The sequence below is a fragment of the Bos grunniens genome, chromosome 18 (assembly GCF_055505025.1).
Source record: "Bos grunniens cultivar Pamir isolate PY7600 chromosome 18, Bosgru_T2T1.0, whole genome shotgun sequence".
In the NCBI taxonomy this organism is placed as follows: Eukaryota; Metazoa; Chordata; class Mammalia; order Artiodactyla; family Bovidae; genus Bos; species Bos grunniens.
The window spans coordinates 61268315-61274982 of record NC_141182.1 but is presented as its reverse complement, the minus strand read 5'-3'; the positions used below and the strand labels follow the sequence as shown (position 1 = coordinate 61274982).

At 45.5% G+C, this 6668-nt stretch overlaps 1 pseudogene; it reads left to right on the top strand.

Annotated features, from left to right (window-relative positions):
* The first annotated feature begins 676 nt into the window (after positions 1-676).
* Positions 677-6142, top strand: LOC147354544 (cationic amino acid transporter 3-like; annotated as a pseudogene).
* The last annotated feature ends 526 nt before the right edge of the window (positions 6143-6668 follow it).

Genomic DNA, 6668 nt, shown 5'->3' with positions numbered 1-6668 from the left:
ATGAGATGGTTAGATGGCATCACTGACTCAATGGACATGAGTTTGAGTAAGCTCCGGGAGTTGGTGGTGGACAGGGAAGCCCAGTGTGCTGCAGTCCCTGGGCTCACAAAGAATCGGACACAACTGAGCAACTGAACTGAACTGAAATGAACTGAAGGGAGAGACAAGGAGCTTCTCCTGAGTCTGCTGGGTCTTAACGGCCTTCAACTCAAAACAGTCTACCTGCCAAAGAGGCACATTTGGGCAGACATAATCCACTTTATCTCACTTCTCTTCAAGCAACCCTTCCAGTAATTTTGAATCATATTAAAAGATGTATTTATGTTTAAGAAACAAAAGCTCAGAGACAGAGAACTTACCCAGTGTGTCCTTTTACCACCTGCTCCACATCAGTCCATTATTCCATGGAATTGGATTCCCAGGGTCAAGGGCAGATGGAATCTTTTTTTTTTTTTAATTGAAGTAAAGCTGTTTACAGTGTTGTATTAATTTATACCGTACAGCAAAGTGATTCAGTGATACATATATATACATTCTTTTTCATATTCTTTTCCATTATGCTTTATCACAGGATATCGAAAAGAGTTTCCTGGGCTACACAGTAGGACCTGTTGTTTAGGATGGACATGCTTAATGACCTTGTGTCTTGCATTCTCAGCAGATCGTAGCCTCCTCAACTCCATCTAGGATGCTGCGTCAGTATGTTCACCAACTTGGTCAGAAGCTGGTCCGCAGGCAGCGGCTGGAGCCCAGAGAGGAGACTGAGAGTCCTGTGGCTCATTTGAACACCCTGCAGATGGTGATCTTGGGTGTGGCCAACACCCTGGGAGCTGGCATATACATCGTGGCTGGTATAGTGACCAAATACATAACTGGACCAGCGATTGCCATCTCCTTCTTGGTGGCCGCCCTGCCTTGTGTGATGTGTGCTCTCTGCTACGCTGAGTTATGGGCCAGGGTACCATGCTCCGGTTCTGTGTATCTCTACAGCTTGTCACCATGGGACAACTGCGCGCATTCATCACTGGCTGGAACCTCATCCTGACCTTACTCATTGGTGAGGTGATGGGGCGGAGGGGCATGGGGAGGAAGGCCTGGGACTTAAGATCAGGAAACTAGGAGAGAGGAGGATTGGGGTCTTCTCTCATTCACAAGCACTTTGTTATCTACCTCGTGGGTGAGGTGGATAATAGTGGCAGGAAAATTCCACTTCATTCTACTCAGCTCTATCCTGTTTTCCTTAAATGATATACCAAGAATTCAAAGGACAGGAAACTGTAGGGAGTGGGTTGCATGTCCCACAGGCTCATCCCTTCACCATATTGAAGCCTCTGCTCAGCTGTTGTCTTCGTGGGATTTTCCTTTACCACTAGATATAAAATTTCCACCCTCATCTCCCAGCCTCCCTGGTCCCACTTTCCTGTGTTCTTTTCTTGCATAACATTGATCTCCTAATTATATCAAATAGTGACCTATTTTGTGAGTTATCTGGGTCTGCTCTTCCCACTCCAAGAGAAGCTCTTTGAGATTAGGTATTTTGTCTTTCTTTTTTTTAATACATCCCATGACACATAGTCAAGAATCAATTTATGCTTGTTAGTGAGTATTCCTTCTGCCTCTGCAGCCACTGCCAGTTTGTCCAAAGTGTGGAGCATCACCTTTGACAGTCTAATTAGAAACCACATCTCTCAGGCATTAGAGGAGACTTTCTCTCCGTATATGCCCTCTTTCCTGGCCACGTTCCCAGACTTTGTCGCTCTGGCCCTGTTGCTGGTGATGATTGGTGAGAAGGGGACAGAGACAGTATGAGAAGAGTGGGATGTGGAGCAGGAGCTGGGGAGGGAAAGGCTTGGGTGGCAGAATAAGGGGGGTTAGGACTGGAAACAAAGGTGCCAGGAGGGGAGAACATAACTGTTTTTTTTATCCTTGGCACCATTAACAATTTGGGCTGGATCATTCTTGGTGTGGGGGGGCTGTCCTGTGCATTATACGGTTTTTAAGAAACCATTTTCAGGTGTTCAGTAGCATCCCTGGCCTTTACTCACTAGATACCAGTGACACCCATCCCCCGAAAAAGCTGTGACAATCAGAAAGTCTCCAGACAGAGCCAACTGCTTGGGGAACAAAATCACCCCTGCTCAGAATCTTTTACTTAGACCAACAAGTTTCTTCCTCTGCATTGAGACCAAAAGTAATTTTTTTTTCAATTTAAAGGAAATTCTCATAGCATAAAATTAAAAATTTTATTATTCTCTCCCAGCTTTATTCAGATCTATATGACATCCAGCACTGTATAAGTTTAAGGTATACAACCTGATGATTTCATAGACATGTATTGTGAGATAAAAAATCAACCATCTGAAAGTGTACAATTCAGTGGCTCTTAGTACATTCACCATGTTGTGCAACCATCGCCTCCATCTACTTCCAAACATGTTCATCTCCTCAAAGGAAAGACTGCTTCCTGTACCCACTGAGCAGTCACTATCCGTCCACCACCTCACCGCAGTCTGCCAATTATCCACCTCTAGCAACCATTGTCTACTTTCTCTATATATAGTTTTTATTTTATTTTTTTAGTGTTTCATATTCCTTTTTTTCCCATAGGAGTAACACTTCTGGGACCTCATATGTCACCCCTGATTATCAAAGTGTTCACAGGCGTCAAATTTTTTGTTCCAATCTTCACGATCATCTCTGGCTTTATTAAGGGAGACCTGCACAACTGGCAGCTCACAGAACAGGACTATAGACTGAACACATCCGGATCCAGTGACATCTATAGGTTAGGACGCTATGACCCTTGGCCAGAGTAATGCTTGTGAAGTGGGGGAGGGGGCAGTGCTGAGCTGGGAATACGGTAGGGACTAGAGAGATCTGGGCTGGTGAAGCCACATGATCAGATGATGGGGGTGCTGGAGCCCAGGACTTGTGGTATGAAGGGAGGAATCCAGTAGAGACAGCTGAGCACATCCCATCCATGTTCTTTCTCATTCCTTCTCTCATAGCTTGGGCCCTCTCGGTGGTGGAGGGTTTGTGCCCTTGGGCTTTAATGGGATTCTCCGAGGAGCAGCTTTATGTTTCTACCCATGTTTTGCTCTTAAAGCCGTGGTTGCTACAGGTAACATGGTCATTATGTGTCCCATCTGGGGCTTGGGCACAATTTCAACTGCCCTTTGGCACAGGGGTTGGTAGATGGTTAGCCTGCTTTGGAAGATGCAAGAGGAAAGGGGATTTTTTTTTTTTTTTTTTCCTTTCATACCAGTGTGTTTTCCTCACCCAAGACTTCTACTCACCATGCAGGGAGAGAAACCCGAAATCCTCAGCATTCCATCCCCTTGAGCATGATGATCTCCATCTCTGTCGGCTTTTTGACATATTTTGGAGTCTCAGCAGCACTTAGCCTCATGGTGCCCTACTACCAGATTCATCATTACAATCCTTTACCGCAGACCTTTCTCCAAATCGGGTGGGCTCCTGCCAGCTACATCATGGCTGTTCTTTTCCTGTGTTCTTTTTTATACAGGTCAGTGCCATGGTTTTCTCCCTGTCTACTGTCTGGTTTTCAGGTGTTCCAGCCCTTGAGATTGACAGACAAGCGAGAAGACACCTTACCCCATGAAGACAAGAGAGGAGATGCCCTAGTCTATCCCTCTTCTCCACGTCCCCACACGTGTTTCTATTTTCTTTCCCAGCCTTCTGTTTAGCATATTTTTCATGTCTCGGTTCACCTGCGCAATGGCTAAGGATGGGCTCCTTTTCCGGGGCCTTGCCCAGATCCATGCCTGCACAGGCACCCCCGTCATGGCCATCATGTCTTCTGGAAGTCTTGTAGGTGAGTAAACAAAACCCACTCTTTCTCCAACCAATTTACTTAACTTGGATTTTTCTAGTGGTTTCTCACCCCCTTCTCTACCTTGCTCCTGTCCTCATTCTAGCCATCAAGGTGTTACTCTTGGACCTTGGTCATATTGTGGAACTCATGTTAACTGGGATCATGCTTGCTTACACCCTTGCGACTTTTTCTGTGCTTGTTCTCAGGTAAGAGTCCCCTATACCTTGGCTGGGGGTCTTGGACCCCTGGGGGTGGATAGAGAGGTAATCCCCTTCTGGTTTCATGCTGCCTTCTATATGTCCTGTCCTTCGTAAGGCAGGAAAGAGACAAATAAACTGTCTGATGTTGGATTAGTAGGGACTGTTGTTATTATTGCCTTAATACCTCTATCCAGGTACCAGCTAGACCTGAATGAGAAAACAGAGGAGGAAGTTGAGATGGTGACTAAAGTTGAAGAATATCCTCTGAACTCTGTACCTGAAACAGGAACCTCAAACATCCTAAAGACTCTGTGGTTCCCTACCAGCACCACCCCCACCTGGAAATCTGGCCAGATTGTCTAGGGATGTACCTTCCTGCTCTGTGAGCAGTGGGATTTCTCTTTGGTTGCATTCTAAAACTGACAGGATAGGGTGGAATTCTGTGTCTTTGTCAGCTGAGGAGGAATCTTGGAAATATGATAGCCATTCCTGATGTGGGGAGCCTGGGGAGGGGTGTGGCCCAAGGTCCTGACATCTTTGTCTTCTGGGTCCAGGCCGTTCTCCTCCATCTTGACCCTTGCAGTTCTCCTGCTGATCATCCTGAGCCTGATCCTGGCCCAGTGGCCCAGTTAGTTGTTCTCCTGAGACCCCGTGCTCACAACAGTGGCTGTGCTGCTGCTGCTGCTCATCACTGGGGTCACAGTCATCATCTGGAGGCAGCGCCAGAGCCCCTCTCCTCTTCACTTCAAGGTAGGTGATCTTACGTGCTGAAAATATCCACCTGAGTGAATAAAGTCACATGCTTTAAGGTCTAAAATCCTTCAATGGACAAGGAATTGAGGGGAGCTGCTACAACCAGTGGACTTGTCCCTGATCCACACTCAGTGTTTAAAAATCCAGTCTCATGGAAGCAACCTAGATGTCCATCAGCAGATGAATGGATAAGAAAGCTATGGTACATATACACAATGGAGTATTACTCAGCCATTAAAAAGAATTCATTTGAATCAGTTCTAATGAGGTGGATGAAACTGGAGCCTATTATACAGAGTGAAGTAAGTCAGAAGGAAAAATACTAATACAGTATACTAACGCATATATATGGAATTTAGAAAGATGGTAACAATAACCCTGTGTACAAGATAGCAAAAGAGACACTGATGTATAGAACAGTCTTATGGACTCTATGGGAGAGGGAGAGGGTGGGAAGATTTGGGAGAATGGCATTGAAACATGTAAAATATCATGTATGAAACGAGATGCCAGTCCAGGTTTGATGCACGATACTGGATGCTTGGGGCTAGAGCACTGGGACGACCCAGAGGGATGGTATGGGGAGGGAGGAGGGAGGAGGGTTCAGGATGGGGAACACATGTATACCGGTGGTGGATTCATTTTGATATTTGGCAAAACTAATTCAATTACGTAAAGTTTAAAAATAAAATAAAATTAAAAAAAAAAATCCAGTCTCAGTAGGGACTTAACACATGGGCTGAGGACTAGTGTTCTTGCCTACGTGGGGTAGGGTCTCCCTTTCAGATGTCTGGGCTGTGCTCAGGGATGAACTGACTCTGCCCACAGGCCCCTGCTCTGCCTGTCCTCCCACTGGTGAGCATCTTTGTGAATGTTTACTTGATGATGCAGTTAACCCCTGCAACATGGGCCCAATGTGGAGTCTGGAATGCCATTGGTAAGTTGCCTTCTGGGCTAAAGAGGCCTCTTGGGTGACTGAACCACTTCCTTTTACTTCATCCCCAAACTGCGTCAGATGCCATAATAGGAGGCCTTTTATGACTTAGTGACTAAAGAACAACTGGGCATTTGTAAGTGAGTAGAGCACCTAATTTCCCTTCTCACTGTCTCATTTCCCTACTAGGATCTGTTATATACTTTGGATACGGGATCTGACACAGCCTGGAGGAAAACAATGAGCAATAACCACCAGACTCCACCTCCCAAACTCTTTACAAAAACATCCCCGGTCCTGAGTCATCTTAACCACAGGAAACAGCTGCTGTGTGGAATCCCTCCACACACTTGAGAGTCTGTTGGTTCATGGGACACTGTGAGCCTCGATACAGTATGAACACAGCATGCACTTATAGCTGTGTATTCATTGACAGAAGATAAAATGACTTTAAAGTTGTATAAATTAAAAATATACATACAGAAAAGTCCATGTTTCATAAGCATACAACAAGATAAAAGTTCACAAAACAATGTACAAGAATGTAAGCAGGAACTGGAGGAAGAAATAAAATATCAATTAGCACATAAAAATCTCCTCCTTGTGCCTATTTCCAGCAAGAGGAAAGAAATTCACATAGGAAAGAAACTCAATCAGTGTATTGTGTCATGGGTTGCACTTTAGGGAGGAGGGAATGGCAACTCACTCCAGTATTCTTGCCTGGGAAATCATATGGACAGAGGAGCCTGGTGGGCTACAGGCCATGGGGTCACAGAAGAGTCAAACATGACTTAGTGAGTAAACAACAATGAGTCCACAATAACGAAAGACAATACCTTGGGGCTTCCCTTGGGGGCTAAGTGGTAAAGAGTCCACCTGCCAATTCAGGAGACATGGGTCCAATCCCTGATCCAGGAAGATCCCACATGCCGTGGAGCAACTAAGC